The following is a 22,305-nucleotide window of genomic DNA, read 5'->3' on the forward strand; positions in this document are numbered from 1 at the left end:
CACTAGAACATCCCAACAACCCTCAACGAGTCAAATCCTTCTCTTAGTAGCCTGAAATAAGTTAGAGAAGCGTGCACGGAAGCCTGCAGGCCTAAGAACCAGGCCCAAGGAGAGGATGGACTGAACAAACCAAGCCGATTCCTGCTCATGACTGTTGCCGATGCCATAGGGAGTTCAGTGCATGGGATCTCAGGAAGGAATTGGGAGGGCACCCAGTCCAATTCCCTCATTTTGCAGAGGAGGAAACTGAGGTCCAGAAGGTGAAGAGACTTGCCCCAGAAGCAGAGAGAAGGCATTTCGGATCACTCCATTGGGTCCCAGGCCCTCAAAGAAATAAGTTAGAGAATTTCCTCTTTGTTCCTCTGGAATGCCAAAGTTCCTAAGCATAGGAGAGTCAGCCCTGTGGGAGAACACACAATTTCCCATCAGTTCCTTATGTGGACAACTTAAGGCTACAGTAAAGGACATGTTTCCGGTTGGAAGGACAATACGGTGTAGTGTAATGGGAAGATCATTGAACTTGAAATTGGAAAACCTGGGTTTGAGTCTTGACTGTGTGACCCTGGGGAAAGAAACTCATTCCTCTAAACCTCCGATTCCTCATCTAGAAAAGGGGTTAACACAGAATTGTTGTCAGGCTCTATTGAGTTAATGTCTGCAAAGCATTTTGGAATATGTGAAATAATAAATAAATATGAGGTTGATTAGTAAAGTTTTCCTAAGAGTGTGGAAACATAAGCTCTAAGGGGAGAAGAGCAGGTGAGCACTGCAGCAATTATCAATAGCCAACAAGAGGTTAAAAAGATAGTTTAGTTTGAATAGTCCATTTCCATAATACCATAAGACAGACTCTCAGAGCTTAATTAAAAAAGCTCTCGGTCCATGTCAAAATTCTGGCAATTCTCTGACAACCTTTAGTAATCCAGTGTTACTATTAAAGCAGAAGTTTATCTTCAAGTCCTTTCTGTCATACTGTGGGCTGCTCCATTTACCCCAAGCTGACTGAGTCTCAGTGAGGAGGCTGTGTGTATTTGTGTTACAATTTAACAAGTATTTTCAGGATGAGAACGATTGTTTTCACATGCGAGTACCACCGAGTCAATAAATAAAGATTAAACACCCTTTGATAGATGCCAGATTTCACTAGGATCTTTCACATGAAAGCCCGCTGAAGTTCACACCCCTGTAAAAGTAACTTCAGGAGTCCCAGTCTGACAGCTTCAAATTAGTGTTTGATTTCACAGGCAACTCAGCAGCTACTGGATTGGATTGTCTATTGTTTAAAACCCAATGGGAGACTGATTTCTTCTGCCCTTCTGCTTTCCTGTAGGGTGGAGCAACACCTCCATAAAGTCGTCAGTTATTGGAGTGCGTGAGACACTGAGGGATTTCTGAAATGCAGCTATAGCTTTAGAGGAATCTTGAGGAATCCAAATGGCCCCCCTCTGCTTCCTGGCTCCCCAGCTTGGGGAAACGATGATGTGATTAGCTACTTCTTCAGAAGCTTGGGGGTGGGGTGGAGAGGTAAATGCCTTCTCTTGAATCTGCTGACTAGGAGCAGGCTGGTGAAGGCCCATCTCTGAGGGGTAAGCCTGCTGCTTTTTGCTGTGTGTGGATTTTCCTTTTTGGGGTCATTTGAAACCTTAAAGGACATTGGCTGCTCTCTAAGACAGGGTCTTTCTGTAGCTGGCCAGGGGAGTTTGAGGTGGAATAAGCAAATGCTTAAGTCTATAAATAAGGCTGTATTTAAAGGGGGTGCTGAAGTGTAGGGTACCCATTTTCACAGCCCCAATCTCAGCTGGAGTTGGAGCTGACAGAAGCTAAGAGGAATGAGTTTACAATGAGACTGCTCAGCTCATGGGGACAGATTGGTGTGTGTGTGTGTGTGTGTGTGTGTGTGTGTGTCCAAAACTCAGGGGGCTGTCTAGCAGGGAGACCCATCTGGGAAGGTTAATTGGAAGAAGCAGCTTTCAGCATTTGGACAGCACCAGGGTTTGAGAAGAACTGGAGGCTCTGCCTCTGGTTCAGCACTGGACAGCGGTGGGGGTGCTGAAAAGAAGGTGTAAAATAATGAAGTCTCAGGTTGGTCCCATTTCTTTTCTTTCCTTTACTTTCTGCACCCCAGTCCGCCACCCCCACCCCAACCCTGCAGCCATACCCTGGAGATATATAGAGCCTGCCAGCAACAGAAGTAAAGCCTTGGATGTGCAGCCGTGTAAAACTTGGGACTCAAATCCTTTCTCAAAAACTAGGGCAAATAACTTAGTTTCCCATGCTCTCAGTTTCTTTTCCTGTGAAATGGGGGTTATAATACCTGTAGCACTTAGCTGTGAAGTTCAAATGAGATCATTTATATAAAATGTTTTGGAAACCTTAAAGAGCTGCAGAAATGGCACTTATTGGAGTAAACACTCCAATAGGGCACTAGGTGGAAGTTGCAGAGAGTCAGATTTCAGATCAATGTATGGAAAAAAAATCCCAGCAATTACAGCAGTCGAAGAGTGGAATAGATTCCTTGCAGAGGCAGCAGGTTCCCCTTCACTGGAGTTTTTCAGAGAAGCTGGATGGCCATTTGTTAAATATGTGGTAGCAGAATTTCTTGTTCGGGTACGGGCTTGGCTAGATGATCTCTGAAGTCTTCAACTTAGAGATCTTGTGATTCTGGGTACTTTGCTACCATGATGCTGCCATGTGAAGTTTAGCGAACTACATACATATTAGAGATGTTGTGTCTTGCATTATGTATGTAGTGTAAGGTACATTGAGCAAATTGTGCAGAATTCATTGGGTCACCTTGAAAGAGCTATGATTTTATTGCTACAGACAGTCTTTCCATGCACAGATTACGACCTCTCCATATTCCATGGATTGCTATAGCTGAAAAATTTACCCTCTGCAGGAAGAATCTCTGGTGAACTGCTAATTGCTTGGCTAGATTGGCGTAGCTTGGGGGAACACCAAGTCATTTCTGTTCTGTGATCAGATAATGAGGTCAAGGTTATATACAATTGGTGTGTGTGTGTGTGTGTGTGTGTGTGTGTGTGTGTGCGTGCGTGCGTGCGTCCAGAATTGTGATTTCATCAGTATAGGAAACTTTCAGTGTGCCAACTCCTCCCAATACAGGTAAACATCTCCTTTGTAACATAGAAGCAGCTGGATGGCACAGTGATTGGAGCACCAAGTTCAAATCCAGTCTCAGAACTTTCTGTTTGACTCCAGGCAGTCATTTAACCTCTGTCTACCTTGTAAAATGAGTATAAAAATGGCTACTTGTTGTGAAGATTATCCAGGATAATATTTGTAGAGTACTTAGCACAGTGTCTGGCACAGAATAAGTACTTATCAAACCGTTATTCCCTTCCCTATGGTTTTAGAGAATCGTCTGGGACACTGAGTGTTTAAGTAACTTACCATGGACACATAGCCAATAACTTTTAGAAGTAGGACTTGAATCTAGATGATCTTGACTCCAAGACAGGCCATCCATCCATTCATCCATCCATCCATCCATCATGCTTACTTCCTCTGATGTTTATACATGTATATTATGTAAAGCAATAAAAGATTCACTGACTTCATCTTGCATAATTACGGTGTTTACCGAGTCTGCACATTGGAGCATGCACAAGCACAAACACACGCACCAATGCTGCCCTTTGCGTTTGAGGATGTGGCTGTCAGTGATCATTTTCTAGCTGGGTGTGTGGATGGGACTGAGGAGACTGATACAGGCCGAACAGTCTTTTCCACACTCAGTGCCCCTGAAAATTGTTATTTGATTTGCAGTCATTGCCTCAACTCCCTATATTTGGCCAAAGTCAGTCACCCACATTGCCCTCCCAGCAAATTAATTTTTAGGGAAGATGCCAAATGTAACCAATTCTGGGTGGGCTGCTTTTGAGAAATCATACTAGCTGTGACCCAGAAAAAATGATTCATCGTCCGTGTCGGGCCCCGCAGGAAAAAAAAATCACTAGAAAAGTTCGTCTGACGACAGACTACCTCTGTTCTGGACAGGTCACACACCAGCCTCTTCTGTCATAGACTCATGCACTGTCAGCAATGTCATCTACAGAGACTAAAATAGTGTGGCTTTGAGAACTTTTGACTTTTTCTTGCCTAGCATCAGTTTCTTTTTGTAACCTTCACATTTCCTTCCTGCTGTGCTTCCTACCCCCACCTACCACAGGAGCGTGTCCACTGCTGAGTCAAAGGCAGGTGGTGTTTAACAACTGCAAGCCCAGTAGAATCAGCCACAACTCAGGGAGGGTTTAGAATGAAGCAAATGCTATACTGATTGAAAACTGCCAGTGGTCTTGCTGTTCTCACTTGAACTGGATAGCTTCTAGTAAAGCATCAAGGTTAAATCGAATCTTGTATTGGGGCAATGGAGCATGAGATGGTGGGGGAAAGCCTGACTGTGTTCTGTGTTACTTTTGTGACCTTGAGTATGTGATCTAACTCACTGGGTCTCAGTTTCCTCAACTGTAAAATTAGGGGTTTGGATTAAGCCTATGAAGTCTAGAGTTGCATAACTTTAAGCCGAGGAAACCAGACTCCTGAAGTCTTTTTGATTTAAAGTGTGTGTGTGTGTGTGTGTGTGTGTTTTCCAAATAGTAACTTATTCAATTCAGCAGACACTTACATATCTACCTACTCTATTAGGCACTATGTAGTTGTTGGGGAGAGAAGGGCAAAGATGAAACAACATGGTCCCTGCCTTCCAGGAGTTTGCATCCTACTGTGGTGATGCACTATGTGCCGAGATAAGTAATTCCAGGTAATATGAAGAGAGAGAGAATTCTAATAACAAAAACTATTTAAATAAAATCAGAAACATATAAAGTCCAAATTTCTTATAATTGGAAAAACTGTGTATATCTACTTTCACAAAGAGATAGTATTTCTTATTTCCTTTAATAGCCTTTTCAAAAATCTTATTGTTTTATTGATCAGTATTATAAGGAAAGGCAGCCTACTATGATAGGCAGAGGATCAGCCTTACAGTAAGAGAATTCTTTTGGTGTTAAGCCATGCTCATAACATCACCTACTAGCTGTGTGACTAGGAGGAAGTTGCTTAATCTAAGTGTCCCAGGCACATCTTCGAATCTATGGGTTATGAAGGAATTGTTGGTCTTTACCCATGGGAATGAGTTGCCACCTGGTATGATCCATGAGTCTTGGCTCTCCTCCTCCAGATAATCATTTCTGCCTATATTAAGCGTACATCTTTTACTGATTTTGCCTTTTTTAAAACTCTGCGTCACTTGTTATATCTTCCATGTCTCTTTGTAGTCTCCATATTTGCCAAAGCTTATGGTGCAATAACATTTCATTATATTTGCATATCACAACTCAGCCAGGCCACAATTGTTAGACACATTGGGTTATTCCCGATGATTTTTAGTCTTATAGATACTTTTATAAAGATAGATCTTTCCCTGCTTTGAATAACAGCCTTAGGACGTAGTGCTTATAGTGCAATCTCTCTGTTCAAGGGTATCAACAATTGTGTGACTCTTTTTATACATTATATTATTGAATTACTTTTTAAAATAAATGCACCCATTCACAGTTCCATAGTGTAATCATGTACATTGTATGGTGTGCAATGGAACAATATACCTCTGTCCCACCAGAATTGAATTTTATCTTTACTTTTGGGGGAAATATAGTTATCTTTGCCAATTAAATGGGCCCCAGAGCATCAGCTTTATTTTTGTGAATATGATCAGGAAAGGGGGAAGAAGACTAGTTCATTAGTGAAATCCCCACCCCATTCTGAAACTTTTTAATAATCAACATTTGAAGGAATCTCCCTGTTTCTCCCCCCCAACTGCCAAGTAGTCATGTAGTCTCTGCTGGAAGACTCCTGGTGAGGGGGCACCAGTTAGCTAGTAGAGCAGCCATTTCACTTTAGGACACCTCTTAAATACTATCCTGAATTCCCTGGGGGGCTTGCTGCTACATTTCCCTCTCTTTCATTAAGTCTTGAGTTCCATGGCATCACATTTCCACTCTCCCTTGTTGGGTTATCAGCTTTAATGGAACCATCCTCAGAGGGATAACAGAGGCCATCATCCAGGACCTTGTGGGGCCAACCAGAGCCCATCTTCCACATTTCTTCAGATGCTCAAAGATCATTATCCTCTCTTTACCTCTGTCCAATTATTCTCTTCTCCAGACTGATCGTCCTTTGGCATTGTCTATGGTCCTCTCTCCCATCCTGATTGCCCTCTTCCGCACTCGCCATGGTCTGACAGTGACTTTCCTATGTATGATGTGTCCAGCACTGACCATAGAACTCCAGATGTGGGCTGATCAGGACAGAATTAAAAGGGACAATTTCTTGCCTACTCCGTCATTGAAAGAAGCCGTCTTCCTGGAGCAAAGGTAACCTGCTTTTCTGAAGATCACTTTAGAAAGCATTCAAAATGGCAGCTTGATTATCCCAAGAGAATAGAATGCAAAACTCACAGTCTCTTTTTTTCTGATAGCTGAGATTTTGGCCAAGAGTTTTCTGAGGCTTCATTTAAAACCAAACAGCAGTGGGCAGAAACCTGAAGAGGCCCAAAGAGACTAAAATAAACCAGACAAGTCTCCAACCATGATGATGTCCCTGAGAGGGTATTAATCAGAGCTAAAGAGAATTGGTGTTCCAGGAGGGAATCGGCTTAGGTTAATCAAATCGATTGGATCACAGTGTGAAACTGAGACTTGCCATTGGCTTTCTACTGACCCGAAAGAACCTTTTCTAGCCGGATTTTCACAGTACTCTTAGTCAACTAATGACTGTTCCCCTCTCAGAGCATTTCCTTGTCCCCACGGAGACTGGTAGGAGGCCCTCATCACTGTGGTGAGACGCTTGCCATCGTATTTGGAGGGTGGCCACGTCAGCTCACTTCTGAGGGGCAATGATGATGGCATACCATCTGCAGATGCAGATCTGAAGGATTTCTGCAGTGCTCACCATGTCTTTCCTCCCATCTGCAATCCAGGATGACTAAACATTTACGAGGTCTAACGTATACTGTAATTCCTCCCAAAATCCATGTTGAAATCCCCAATGAAAATTGGGGAGGCTTTGAGTCAGGTGCCCAAACCTGCACACCTTAGTAGACAGTTTGCATGAGTTGGTGTGGCTGAAAAAAAAACCCTCATCCCTTGACATATGACTTTCTGTGGCTGTGCTTTCTCCTAGCTAGATTGGTCTGTGGATCATAGATTTCCAGTCTCTCATCAGACTTGTCCTTAGGACCTTCACACTCAGCAGATTCTGACAAAGCTAGAGCTGCGTTGGCAGACCCCAGGGTTCTCCCCTCACCCCAGGGGACGACTTGAATGAGAGAGGCACGAGAAAAGGAGAAGCCTCTGTCATCTCTGTGGAAGTTAGCCCCCCAAGATCTTTGAGGTAGCTCCTTAGGTTTGGTTTGGGGGATGCCCTTAGGACCCAGTGGGAAAGAAGGAGATAAAGAACCCAGGGCCGTCAACCCTCTGCTAGGCTGTTCACCTCTCCCCCTAGCTAAATACCGAGAGAGAAAATGGAAAACTTTTCAGCATCTGGACCCATGCTCAATTCACTGGTCAGCTTTATTCTGGCCTGTTCCATACCTAGCTTGATGCTGTTCAACTTTGGCACCCTTTCACTAGAGATAGCAGCCTAGAACGGTTTGTCAGGTGATTCACTTGGATCAAATACTCAGGCGGCCGCCCGGCTACACCCGTGGAAAAGAAAGCGCCATTCTTTGATTTAATGATTACACTGTTAAGTGTAGGGGTTCTCAGCTTCAGATCTGTGTACTGGTTTTTCTTTTAAAAATATATATATATCGATGGCTAATGCTGAAATATGTTTGGCATGAATTCTTATTACATTGTGTATTACATTCTTTCCCCCTGGTTTTAAATATTTTTTTGCAATTACGTGTAAAAATTCATTTTTTAAAATTTTGAGTTCCAGATTCTTTCTTTCCTTCCCACCCCCATGGAGAAGGCAGGCAATTTGATATAAGTTATACATGTACAGTCGTGTAAAACATTTCTGTATTAGTCATATTGTATAAGAAAACACAAAAAAAAACCCCAAGAAAAATAAAGTAAAAAAAAAAGGGTGCTTCAGTCTACATTCAGACTCTCCACCAGGTTTTACTCTGGAAGTGGATAGCAAGTGACTTGCCCATGGTCACACAGCTAAAGCTCATTATTTCTTACAACTCATTAATATTTCATCACAAGCATAATTTGTCCAGGTATTCCCTGATTGATGGATATACCCTCAATTTCCAATTCTTTGCCTCCACTGAAAGAGCTTCTGTAAATAGTTTTTGGTGCACATCGCTCCTTTTCCTTTTTATTTTTTAAAATAGGATAGCTTTGATTTCTTCATCTGAAAACTGCTTGTTCATATCCTTTAACCATTTATCAATTAGAGAATGACTTTTCTTCTTATAAATTCAGCATGATTTTCTATATATTTGAGAACTGACATATTAGAGAAATTTGCTCTAGAAATTCCCTCCCCCATCCCCTCCCCGTTTTCTGCTTGCTTTCCAATCTTGGCTATATTGATTTTATTTGTACAAACCCTTTTTAATTTGATGGAACCAAAAATCTCCATTTTCCATCTCAAAATATACTTTATCTCTTGTTTGGTCATGGACTCTTCCCTTATCCATAGATCAGACAGGTACATTTTCCTATGTTCCCCTAATTTGGATATGTTACCACTCTTTATGTCTAAATCACGTAGCCATTTTCATCTTATCTTATCACCATAGTATGAGATGCGGGTCTGTAGTTTCTGCCAAATCAGTTTCCAGTTTTTGCAGCAGTTTTTGTCAAATCGTGAGTTATTGTCCCAAATGCTTACAACTTTACCTCTATCAAACATTAGATTTTTATGGTATCACTGTTCCCCCACTTTACCAGATCGTTTCAATGATTGTTATTTTGTAATACCATTTGAGATCTGGTATAGGTAGGTCACCTTTCTTCACATTTTTATTTTCATGTATTTCCCTGATATTCTTGACCTTTTTTTCTTCTAGATGAATTTTGTTATTTTTTCTAGCACTATAAAATAATTTTTGGTAATATGATTGGTATGGCACTGAACAAGTTAATTAAGTAGAATTGGGATTTTTATTACATTGGTTTAGCCTACTCATAAGCAAATAATATTTTTTCCAATTGTTCAGATCTGACTTTGTGTGAAAACCGTTTTGTAATCGAGTTTGTCTTAGCATGTATAATCCCGACTATCTTATATGGTCTATAATTATTTTAAATGAAATTTCGCTTTCTAGCTCTTGTTGTGGGACTTTGTTGGTAATATATAGAAATGCTGATGATTTATGCGGATTTATTTGTTTTATAAACTGCAATTTTGCTAAAGTTGTTAATTATTTCAACTAGTTTTTTTAGTTGATTTTCTAGGATTCTCTAGGTATACATTTGTATCGTCTACAGAATGAATTTGCTTATTTTAATTTCTTTGATTTCTTTTTTCTTTAATTGCTATAAACTATTATTTTGTGTATAATATTGAATAATACTGGTGATAATGAGCATCCTTGCTTCACTCTTGTTTTTAATGAGAAGGCTTTTAGTTTATTTATTCCTGTTACAGATAATGCTTGCTAATGGTTTTAGGTATATATTCTATCATTTTAAGGAAAGTTCCATTTATTCCTATGCTTTGGGGCATTCTTTAGTAGGAATGAGTGTTGAATTTTGACAGGAGTTTTTTCTGCATCTGTGGAGATGATCGTATAATTTCTGTTGGCTTTCTTATTGATGTGGTAAGTTGTACTGATAGTTTTCATAATATGGAGCCAGCCCTGGATTCCTGCCATAAATCCTACCTGGTCATAGTATATGATTTTTGTGACATATTGTTGTAATCTCCTTGCTGATATTTCATTTTTAAATTTTCTCATCAATATTGATTAAGGAGATTGGTCTATAGTTTTCTTTCTCTTTTTTTGCTCTTCCTGGTTGCTCTTTCCTCAGCATAATATTTGTGTCTTAAGAATTTGGTAATACTCCTTCTTTGCCTAATTTTCTAAATACTTTATATAGTACTGGAATCGATTGTTCTTTAGATGTTTGATAGAGTTCACTTGTGAACTCATCTGGCCCTGGGGATTTTTTAAAGAGAATTCACTGACAACTTGTTCATTACCCTCTCCCTGCAAGATAGAGTGGTTGAAGTATTCTATTTTCTCTTCTGTTAATGTGGACAATTTATATTTTTGTAAATATTCATCCATTTCACTTAGATTTTTAGATTTATTAGTATATAATTAGACAAACTAGTTCCTAACAATTGCTTTAATTTCATCTTCATTGGTGATGAATTGGCTTGGTTCACCCTTTTCATTTTTGATACTGGTAATTTGGTTTTTTCTTTCTTAAAAAAATCAAATTGACCAATAGTTTATCTATTTCCTCCTATAACCAGCTCCTAGTTTTATTTTTTAGTTCAATGACTTTCTTTTTTTTCTTTTTTTTTTTATTTAATAGCCTTTTATTCACGGTTATATGCATGGGTAACTTTACAGCATTAACAGTTGCCAAACCCCTTGTTCCAAGTTTTTACCTCTTACTCCCCCACCCCCTCCCCTAGATGGCAGGATGACCAGTAGATGTTAAATACATTAAAATATAAATTAGATACACAATAAGTATACATGACCAAAACGTTATTTTGCTGTACAAAAAATCAGACTCTGAAATATTGTACAATTAGCTTGTGAAGGAAATCAAAAATGCAGGTGTGCATAAATATAGGGATTGGGAATTCAATGTAATGGTTTTTAGTCATCTCCCAGAGTTCTTTTTCTGGGTATAGCTAGTTCAGTTCATTACTGCTCCATTAGAAATGATTTGGTTGATCTCGTTGCTGAGGATGGCCTGGTCCATCAGAACTGGTCATCATATAGTATTGTTGTTGAAGTATATAATGATCTCCTGGTCCTGCTCATTTCACTCAGCATCAGTTCGTGTAAGTCTCTCCAGGCCTTTCTGAAATCATCCTGTTGGTCATTTCTTACAGAACAGTAATATTCCATAATATTCATATACCACAATTTATTCGGCCGTTCTCCAACTGATGGACATCCACTCAGTTTCTAGTTTCTAGCCACTACAAAAAGGGCTGCCACAAACATTCGTGCACATACAGGTCCCTTTCCCTTCTTTAGTATCTCTTTTGGATATAAGCCCAGTAGTAACACTGCTGGATCAAAGGATATGCACAGTTTGATAACTTTTTGAGCATAGTTCCAAACTACTCTCCAGAATGGTTGGATTCATTCACAATGCATCAGTGTCCCAGTTTTCTCACATCCCCTCCAACAATCAGTTCAATGACTTTCTTACTTTCAATTTTGTTAATTTCTCCTTTGATATTCTGGCTCTCCCTGTCCACGAGGCCACTCAGCTCAGTTACGTCCAACGGTTCCTGTCTTTTCAGAGTGGCACCAGATGGGTCGTGGCTCCTTTGGATCACCGTGTATTACTTTTATGAGAGCTACCTTAACTTTTCCCTGATTGATTTCAGCTTTGTAAAAATATATATTAATATATTGTAATTGCACGTAAGACAATTCCCAGCAAAAAGCCAACCTTTGCTAGACAACATTCCTTCAAAAAGAGTTACATACTGCCCAATGACATACTAGTGAAGTCACTTTCTACTGATATTAATAGAAGGGAAGGACATGATGGGTACAGTGAAGAGACTGGGAGTCAGTAACTTGAGTTGGAATCCTTTTCTGATATTTACTGTGTAGGTGATCTTGGAAAAGTCATTGAATTACTCTTGACCTCAGTGCCCTCCTCTGGAAAGCGAGAGAGGTCAATTAAATCACCACAGATTTTCCTCTCAGCTCTAAACTTGCGAAGCTGTGCGTCCCTAAGATCTCCCTTGCACCCTAGGTATACATTTTCCTCACAGTGATAATAAAAATGAGAAAGGAAGAGGAGGAAAATTGGGTGAACCCAGCTGTTTAATAACCTGAATTTTCTCAGATAACAAGGATTTGGATAGTTACCTGGGACCATTTTTCTCCAAGCTGCAGAAAAGCCCACACGGAACAAAGTCTTAAGGTTCACTTGTTCTTCAAAGTCAGTACTGAGAGAGCATCCAGAGATGCTGTTTGAGAGCCCCGTGTTCCCTCAGAAGGGGATCAGAGAGAGGTGGGTGGAAATAGGAGAAGAGGAGCAGGGGAGGGAGATAGAGGGGAGAAGAGGAGAAAGGAAAGGAAGAAGAGAGAACAGAAGGGAGGAGGAGAGGGAAGGCGAAATTGCCATTGCCACATTAAGAACAAATGAAATAAAATTAGCACCTTTATTGAAACTAAAAACTAGGAAGTAGGAAATCTCCCCCTTTGGAGAAGTCTCCCTGTTTGGAGAAATATCCCCTTTTGGAGAAATCTCCCTTTTAGAAATGGAGCAGGTGCTAGGGGCCTTGGGAGGTTGAGTGCATTGAAGCTGGTTGCCATGATAATGTCATAAGCTCTTTTTAATCAATCAATTATTTATTTTCTCTTACCATCACTCACCCATTTCTCTGCTATGGTAGTCTCTGGCCAGAACTTGGTTCCCAGTTGGAGTTTGCAGAAGTGGAGCCCAGGGCATGCCTTTAGGATTTGGTCTGCATTGGTTTGTTATGTATGCCCTGATACCCACAAGCCTTACCTAATGAGCCTGATGTTTCCTGTGTCCATTTTAGAGAGGAGGGTGAATGGGTACTGGGCAGATCTTGACAAAGCCCGACAAAGGACATTTCCTCTTCCTTCTAGGTCAAGAAAGGTAAGCTGGGATCATCCCCTAGGCCCAAGCAGCACCTTCTCTTCTGTGCAAAAGAGTTGCATGATCTCAAGTAAATCCATCGTCTTGTTTCTTCAGTTTCTCATCCAGTAAAATGAAGGGATTTGAGTAACTGACCTTGAAGAGCCCGCCCTTCCCCATGATTCATCTTAAGGTAAGGTCAGTTCTTTAGCAGGAAAGCCCTCTGCGATGGTTCCTGGTGAAGGGACTCCTAGCCAAGTCAGGAAGCCCTTTCCACAGTATTTCCGGGAGTCATTGACCCGTCAAGGAGAGAGGCTCAGTGGGAAGGTGGAGTGGAGGAGGGCTTGACTTCCAGTGTTCAGAACCAGCTAAAACTTGATTTAAGAAGAGAAAGTAAAATGGAGGTGGGGAGGAAGGGAACCAGTTTAAGGGTTTCTGGATGCTCAAGGCAAAATTCTCTAAGGCCTAGACAACAGCCATCCCAACAGTCTAAACAGATTGAGTCCTTTAAGCTCTATGAAACACTCGGCATCCTGTAACTTGTTTGGTTCTCATACCGTCACGGGACATCTAAGCATTACCACGTTCTTATTTTTACAAAGGGGGAAACTGAGGCTCCTAGAGCAAAGGGACTTGCTCAGGGCCATGCCACTCAGTAAATGTCTGAGTCAGAATACCGACTCCAAGTGTGCCTCTGTCCAGCAGCCAGTGCAGGGCCTTCGCCGGTGTAGATACTTCAAAAACGTTTTGCCGAATTGACCCTCTTTTGTCACTTCTCTATCTCCGACTTGGAAGGGCAGCCTAGTTCCACCCAGGGACTTCAGGCAGCAAAGATAAATAATTCAAAGATGGAAACCCAGAAAACGTTCTTTCAGCAAAGAGTCCCTTGACAGTGAAAATAAGTGAAAATAAGAACGAATGGCTGTGTCTTCTGAGTGTGTGTGTGTGTGTGTGTGGGGAAAGAGTAAGGAGCGGTTTCTAACTGTGTCCAGAGAGAGGCCAGTCAGAGTCTCTCCAGCGAGCAGCAAGCGAGGTCCGCTTGCTGCCTCCTTGGGCTGCCGAGCAGTCGGTGCCCAGTACCGCGTAGGCTTTGGCTCCATAGAGGAGCGATCGCTCTCTCCCCAGGTCGGCAGCCTTTTGGCATTGTCAGCTGGATGCTCCTTTTATCCTCTGGCCTTTTCCAAGACAAGGCGAGCTCAAAGGGGAAAGAAGACAGATGGAGGGAGGAGGAGGCAACATGTGTTGTTGGGCCTCATTCAGGCGCCACAGGGGAAAAGCAACTCACAGTAGCAACTTTCTTGCTTGTACAGCATCTGAGCCCAGAGTGCCCTCCCCAGTAGTGCAGAGGAGGCTGATTCTTAGATGGCACCTTTTATGGCAGGCCTCTGGGCATCCAAAAGCCTCAAGTCCTCCTTCTAACACCGCCTGCCAAGTATGGCCAGCTTATCTCTCCCATTGTGCGGATGAGGAAACTGGCTGCTCAAGGATGAGAGTATGGACAGACTGGTACGTCCATAGCAAAAGGGTGCAAGCAGCCTGCTAGCGATAGAGAGGGGCCTGAGTTGGAGCTCAATAACTGGGATGGGCTTAGGATGAGCCAACCCCACTCTTAGCTGCTCTTAAACTCATGCTTGTGAGGGGCAGGGGCAATGGGACTGTTGGTATCCAGAGCAAACCTTGTCGCCTTCCCCCGTCCCAACAAGCTTGCCTATTTTTCTTGAGCATCCCCCTGGCTTCCGAGTCAGCCAGGTTCACAATCTCAGGCTCGTCCTCAGCCCTTTGTCCAGTCACAATATCGGACTTCGCTGTTCCGCATCGTAATAAGTTTCTAATTGACCTCCCTGTGTCCAGTCTCTGTCCTGAATCCGTTCTCTAAGCATACATAGAGCTAGCCTTCCTAAGACTCAAAGCTGACGCCGTCTCTTCCTTGGCTTGAAAACTGGTAGTGGCTCCGTTATCTCAAGGAGCAAATACAGATTTCTCAGCCTGGAATTCAAGGCCTTCCCTAAGCAGACTCTAAGTCCCTTCCCAGTCAGACATTTCTGCCCTTTGCACATTCTCCCCCTCCCCCAAATCTGAAAAAGTATTACGAGTTTTCATGGATGGCAAGCTCAGTATGAATTCAGAGCCATGGTGGGCGAACTCAGGTAGACACAGAGGTCGCTAACGCATATGTGTGGGTGCATCCTGACTCAGAAGCCCATGTACTCACGTTAGCTGGGTCCTATTGTAGTTTAACACATTGCGTTCCAAATTTTGGGATGCTTCTGGTCCAGAGCGAGATGAGGCAGCCATTCAGCTACAGTGGGGGCTGACAGGCTTTCCAGACCTAGGGAGGGAACATTTGGTAAACTGGAGAGTGTCCAGCAGAGCAGCACCTTTCAACTTGACATTAGAACTTTCTTTACAGTTATGACTGTGAAAGTCGAAGGGGCTGCCTCAGGAGAAAAGAGGGCTCCTTTTAGCAGAAGGTTCCACATGAAGACTGGGTGAACCCTCGGAGAGAAGTTATGTCTGGGATTCTGGGTCAGCTAGAAGGCAGCCTACAGGCCTCTGAGCCACTCCTAGACTAGAAAGTTCTGTAATGTTCTTGACCCAATCTCAAGGACCTGGGGCCAGGCTGAAGCCAACAGGTGGAGCCAAATTTGGGGGGAATAGGGTACAATCCTGCCATAAAGTCCGAGGGGTCTGTAAATGAGAGTTCTTGCTAGCTGTTTTGCAAAAGAACTGGAAGAGAGGGGGCCAAATTGAAGCAAGGAAAAAGAAAGTAAGTGGAGAGCTTATACTGATGGGAGAAAAGGAAGCAACTGCTAGAAAGCAGGCAGGAATCAAAAGGGCTGCCCCTTAGAAATGGCTTCAGGGACATAGCCCATCAGCCAGCATCTTCTAGTCCGGTCTTGGTGCCCCAAACGAACTGTGAAATCAAGGACTCCTAGAATTAGAGCTGCAAGGGCCCTCAGTTACTGAGCCCAACTAATTTATCACATAGCTCATCAAATCAATTTAGAATGTAGATGGTTCCAAAAAGTCTGGACATCTTATTCCCGCTGTGTGAGAGAATCAGCTTTTTTTTTTAAGTAATAACTTTTTATTCCAAATACATGCAAAGATAGTTTTCAGCATTTATCCTTGCCAAATCTTGTTTCAAATTGTTTCCCTTCCTTCCCCCCATCCTTCCCTGCACAGCAAGTAATCCAATTTATGTTAAACACGTGTAATTCTTCTATTTCCACATTTATCATGTTGCTCAAGAAAAATCAGACCAAAAATGAAAAAAAAAATTGAGAAAGAAAAAACTAGCAAGAAAACAACAACAAAAAAGGTGAAAATGCTAGGTCGTGATCCACACTCACTTCCCACAGTCCTCTCTCTGGCTGCAGATGGCTCTCTCCATCATCAATCTATTGGAATTGGCCTGAATTGCCTTATTGTTGAAAAGAGCCACGTCTGTCAGAATTGATCATCATATAGTCTTGTTGTTGCTGTGTACAATGATCTCCTGGTTCTGTTCACTTCCCTCAGCCTCAGTTCCTGTAAGTCTCTCCAGGCCTCTCGGAAATCATCCTGCAGGCCATTTCTTACAGAACTATAACATTCATGTATCATAACGTATTCAGCCATTCTCCAAATGATGGGCAGCCACTCAGTTTCCAGTCTCTGCCACTACAATAAGGGCTGCCACAAACGTTTCTGCACATATGGGTCCCTTTCCCTCCTTTATGATCTCTTTGGGATATAAGCCCACTAGAGACACTGCTGGATCAAAGGGGATGCACAGTTTGATAGCCCTTTGGGCATAGTCTAAATTGCTCTCCAGAATGGTTGGATAGGTTCACAACTCCACCAACAATGTATTAATGTCCCAGTTTTCTCACATCCCTTCCTATATTCAACATTCTCTCTTCCTGTCGTCTTAACCTGAGAGTTGTTTTAATTTGCATTTCTCTGATCCATAGTGATTTAGAGCCTTTTTATATGATTAGAAATGGTTCTCATTTCTTTGTCTGAAAATTGTCTGTTCATATCCTTTGACCATTAATCCGTTTAAGAATACTTGTATTCTTATAAATGTGACTCAGTTCTCTATATATTTTCGAAATAAGGCCTTTATCAGAACTCTTGGGTGTAACATTTTTTCTCAGTTTTCTGCTTCTGTTCTAATCTTGGCTGCATTAGTTTTGTTTGTACAAAACCTTTTTGATCCATTTTGCATGTCATGATATTCTCTAGTTCTTCTTTGGCCATGAATTCCTTCTTTCTCTACGGATCTGAGAGGTAGACTATCCCTCGTTCTCCTAATTTGCTTATAGTATCGCCCTTTATATCTGAATCATGAGCTCGTTTTGACCTTATCTTGGTATAGGATGTTAGGTGTTGGTCAGTGTCTAGTTTCTGCCATACTAGTTTCCAATTAGGCCAATCATCTCTTTGGGGATTGACAGCAGAAAGTAATCCTGTTACTTTCCCTGTAAGTAAACCTATCCGTTTTCTGAATTTCTCATCATCATGGGAATCTGATCGGCTTCCCCTGTGGTACTCTCCCGACCCTGTTCCCAAGAAATGGGCTTGTTCTGGGCTCAAGCTAAAGGATAATAATGAAATGGCAGGCCTCTTTAATGCTACACTCCAGAATTTGAAGGGAAAATGGCTGCTGTGTGAGAATGGGCTCTTCTAGAGGTATTGGGGCTCAGATTTAAAGTGTGGGTTAGAGCTCAAGGCCAGAAGATTGGCTGGACCTTCAGTGGCGTCACTGGCCACTGGCTTGGTTTGGATTTGTGCTTTGGCCCTTTGCATTTTCCCAGCTCCATGTCAGTTTCAAGGAAGGAGAGGGAGAGATGAGAAGAGACAAGAAGTATTTATTAGACACTTAACATGTATGAGGCTGAGTGTTGACGATACAGAGGCAAAAATAAAACAGTCGCTTTCCTCAAGGAGCTTATGTTCCATTGAGGTGGGGGACAGGGATGGGAAATACACACACACACACACACACACACACACACACACACACACAAACTATATTATAAAACACTTCAATGCAAAATGAAGTAGTTTGTATTTTATCCAAGAGGCAATAGGGAATCACTGATGCTTCTTGACAGGGGAATAACATGGTAGGACCTAGCTTTAGGAATATCTAATTGGCCACTTCTCAGTCTCTTTTATTTCTCCCCTGCTTTCCTTCACCCTGACAAATGTTGACCTTTCCTTTAAACAAACAAAAGGATGAAGCAAGATGATTTTCAATCCTTCTGTCTTCCTCAAAGGGTCCTTGAAGATTAAATGAATGTAAATTGGCCGTGCCCTTTCACCAGCCCTTCAGTGAAGGCAACCGGGTTTGGCTTTGGCGAACCTGGCCCTTCCTTTTTGTGCCTTCTCCCAGCAGTCAGCATCTTTGCACCCATTCTTTGCAGGCTCTTGTTGTATGATTCCTTCCAATAATCTTTTTGCTTTTATCATAATCGAGTAATAACACTTTATGTTTCTCTATAACTCTTTAGAGCCATGCAAAAGTTTTCAAGATACCATCTACATAATCTCATTTGTGCCTCAGCTTTCCTAGAAAAGGCTCTACGAGTATCACTGTCTTATAGTTTAAGCTGAGAGCTTAAAGGTCGTGCTCATGGGGTCACAGCTAGTAAGCTTCCGAGGCGGGAGTTGATCTGGCTCTTGTCCTTTCTTCAGGGACCAAAGCAACAGAGGCTTTGATGGGGGAATTTCGGACATCAGAGCACTGAAAATGGAGGGGGGACCTGGCACACCCCCTCCTCTCCCGAATCCCAAGGTCAGTCTCCATGCTTGCTCATAAAGTTCCTCAGGATTTCTCCTCCATCTGAGAGAGAAAGTTGGGTTCCTGAAGCAAACAGAGGGCATCTGGGTAGTCAGTGTGCCGGTGCCCGGGGCGCCTCGGCAGCCCCAGCCCACTCTGTCTTTTTCCGGTGGCAGCTCGGGATCTGCCGGACTAAGAAGAAGCAGATGGGGCCCTCCTCCTCCTCTGATTTGATCTGGAGGGGTGCCCAGCCCAGCAGATGGCCGCATGCCCAGGGAGGGCACTGTCCTTTTGTGTACAGGCAGACAGGACACCCCCAGGGCTTAGGCCAGTGGCTTGGGGTGAAGGGGATGGGCAGGGACCGGGGGAGCTTTTCCTGGGGAACCCGTCTCTGCACCCCAGAAAGGGCTGGGCTCCCAGGAGAGCCAGTGAGGGGCACCTGGCCACAGCGTGTGCAGGAGGTTGCTCTCGATGTCTCTTCCTGCTTAGTGAATAAACAAGGAGAAAAGCACTCTGGGCAGCTCTGAGCTGCCTCTTGTGCCCACACAGCCAGAAGAATTCCTGTGAAATCTCGCTGGAGGCCGGGGGGGGGGGTGGTGGAGACCAGGGAGGACAGCAGGGAGCTGGCTCTTGGCAGGGGTTGCGGCCGCCTCCCCCAGCCTGTCTCCGCGGGTCCCAGACCCACGCTGCCACAACCCCTTTCTGCCCCCGCTCCTCCAGGCTTCCCCTTCCCCGGGGCCACTTTAATTTGCCCAGTATTGAAAGCACCTCGGCCCGAGCAGCTCGCCTCAGTGGTGCTCAGATGCCCAGCAGGACAGACTGCGGCTGTGGAAGGCTTGCTGGTTGCCATGGTGAGCAGCCACCCCCCCTCCCCTGGGAGGAGGATTAGGGAGCTGCTCCTCTCAGTGTTTCTGGGGGTTGGTTCTGATGAATTCTGTTGGCTTTTCCCTCCTCCCCCGTCCTTAGTAAAGTCTCCAAGCACCAAAACAGAGATTATGGGGAGCCCCAGCTGCTCCCCAGCTTGGCTGTCAGAGCTCCCCAGCCTTCCCCCTGGGGATGATGGGTACATCCTCTTCCAGAGAGATTCCTTGGAGGGATGGAGGGAAGTGAGATGGGTCCTCCTGAGGGATAGTTTGTGGGAATGACCCGGAAGAAACCCCCAGCTCGCCTCTGTCCACGACATCCAGCATCCCCCTCCCTTCAGCCTTTGCTTCTCCATCAGGCAGCCAGAGCAGAGGGTTTCTGGGCGGAGGGAGCTCCCCATGTCCCTGGGCACAAAGAGCTTCCAGAACAGGGGATTAACTACAAGTCTGGGCCTGTGCAGGCCACGGGCAGGCTTCACTGCCTGGCAGCAGTCCTGCTTCCATTTCCCTTGCTCTCCCTCAAGCTACTAGAATTTGACTGTGGGATACCATGTTGCACCCATCTAGGGATGGGTGGGCAGTGGGATAATGGAAGCACCCACCAAAGGCCCTTCTCTCTGTCGTCACTCTCTGCCATTTGAGCATTTCTGTTGAAGGATGGCCTCATGGACATGTTCTGGGACTAGGGTCCAGCTTCTGCCTGAGTTCAAACTTCTGGGTTTAGAAGTAAATATATCTGGGGCAGCTGGGTGGCGCAGTGGATAGAGCACAAGCCCTGGAGGCAGGAGGACCCGAGTTCAAATTTGACCTCAGACACTTAACATTTCCTAGCTGTGTGACCCGGACAAGCCACTTAACCCCAATTGCCTCAGCAAAAAAAAAAAAAAAAAAAAAAAAAAGAAGGAGAAGAAGAAAAAAAAAGTAAAGATATCTGCTGTGGTTTATGTGCCCCACAGTCCAAAGGGCTCCATCTGGTCCATTCTGGGCACCATTTTCCTGCCCTTTGTCCAGCTCGGTAGCATTTGGAGAATGAACCTGAGCTTCACTTCCTAGAACGTGGTCTAGTTCTTTTCCTATTTGAACCTGGCCTCAGCTGTGTCCTGTGGCAGATGGCATCACCCCGGGCGCTTGGGCCAAGCGTATGACTTTGGACGAGCCCTTTGACCCCTTTAACCCCAGTTTCCTTAGTTCTTGTCCCGCTTTCACCAAAGAGGGAATGCCTACATCCAGCCGGGGGTGCTGTAGTGTCTGGAGACCTGAGGAGACGCACTAAGTCTGGGGCCAACTTGCCAGGCTGCTCTGTGCTCCCAGTCTTGGGCTGGGGAACTGGAGGGAGGGAGGATGAGGAAAGAGAGAGGAGGGTGGCAGTCTGGCCCAAAAGCAGAGGGAACAGACTGGGAGTGACTGATTACTGACTTACGCCAGCTTCTGGGAATGGCCTGAGGATCCTTCCTTCTGCAGTGGAGCCTCTCTACGGCCCACAGAGGCTAAGCGGGTGCTGCTGGAGAAGCAGCCTATTATCAAAAGAGATGGGGAGTCCTGGAAAATACAGACCCACGGCCGAGAAATCGCTCCCTGAGTGTCCGGAGATACAGGAAGGAAATGAGTCAGAGCTGACATTTACACGGCACTCGAAGGTTTGCCGGGAACCTCACACTGGGGCACTTTTATGTGGCTTTTGCAGTGGCCCGGGGAAGTATGGATTACACGTAGTATTCTCTTGATCATAGAGACTCAGAGCCAGCAGCTGACTTGCTCTTGGTCCTAGTGGCAGGACTTGAACCCTGCTCTTCACAGATCCAGGGGGTACAAAAACTGACCCCACAAGCAAATACCAGGAAGCCTCCTGGGATGGGGGGGGGGGAGAGGTGGGCTGCCTCCTTTCCTTACTTGGGAGAAAGATGAGCCCAATACTCAGGAAACCTAGGGCAATGTGTTGCTTTCTCCAAGAAGCGCCAAGGGAAGTGGGATAGCTATTAGACACTGGGCTCCCTCAGAGAACAGGGGTCTGAGAACCTTTGACTCAGTGGCAGGGGAAAGGGAGGCTGGGACTGGAGGCCAGGAGGACGTTTTGTGTTCAGGGCACAGAGCAGCCTCTCGTTGATGGAGCTGCACATGTTGTACGCCAATGTGGCCTCCCTGATGGTGCAGGCCTTGTTCCACCAGGTTTTGCTTGAGAAAACCAGGATTTTGACTCTTTCCAGGGTTTTTACTTTAGGAACATCAGAATGTAACATAGACCTGGGTCTTCACCAAAAACGTCACATGACTTTTGAGCCACACGAGAGCCTTGGTCAAGCCGAGACGTCAGGCGTAGGACAGGCTTTCTTTAACCTGACAAGCACGGTGGGCTCACACCCGAGACCATAGATAGTGGCGACGACTGCCCTTTGTTCTCTGGTAAACCCCATATCCTAGGGAGCTATGGGATCCTCCAATCCTATTGAACCTCCTGGATGGTAACTGTCCCTCTCCCTCCCTCTACAATCTGGAGTCAGTGCCAGAGGCAAGCAACTCAATCCTCTGGTGAGCTCTACTTTCCGGAAAGCGGCCTAATCCTTCAGACTTAGCCTCTTCATTGCCCCCCCAAGAGAAAGAGTCAGTAGGGTCGGCTCTCTGCCCTCCTTTTTTCCTCAGCCCCGTGCGGCTGCACAGTCCCAGTGCAAGGCCATGTGTCTAATTTGCTTCTTGTTACCGTCATAGCCGTGTCTCTTGCCGTCCCCCAGCCTTAGCACCCAAGTGTCCGGGACCACCTGGGTACCTCAGGTACACACCTTCCATGGTGCTATCTTGAACATTTTCACCTTGACCCCGGATGTACTTCCATTTGACACAGTCTCAGTTGCCCTTTGTCTCTGGGGCTACACAGTTCCTG

Source organism: Sarcophilus harrisii, chromosome X, assembly GCF_902635505.1.
Source record: "Sarcophilus harrisii chromosome X, mSarHar1.11, whole genome shotgun sequence".
In the NCBI taxonomy this organism is placed as follows: Eukaryota; Metazoa; Chordata; class Mammalia; order Dasyuromorphia; family Dasyuridae; genus Sarcophilus; species Sarcophilus harrisii.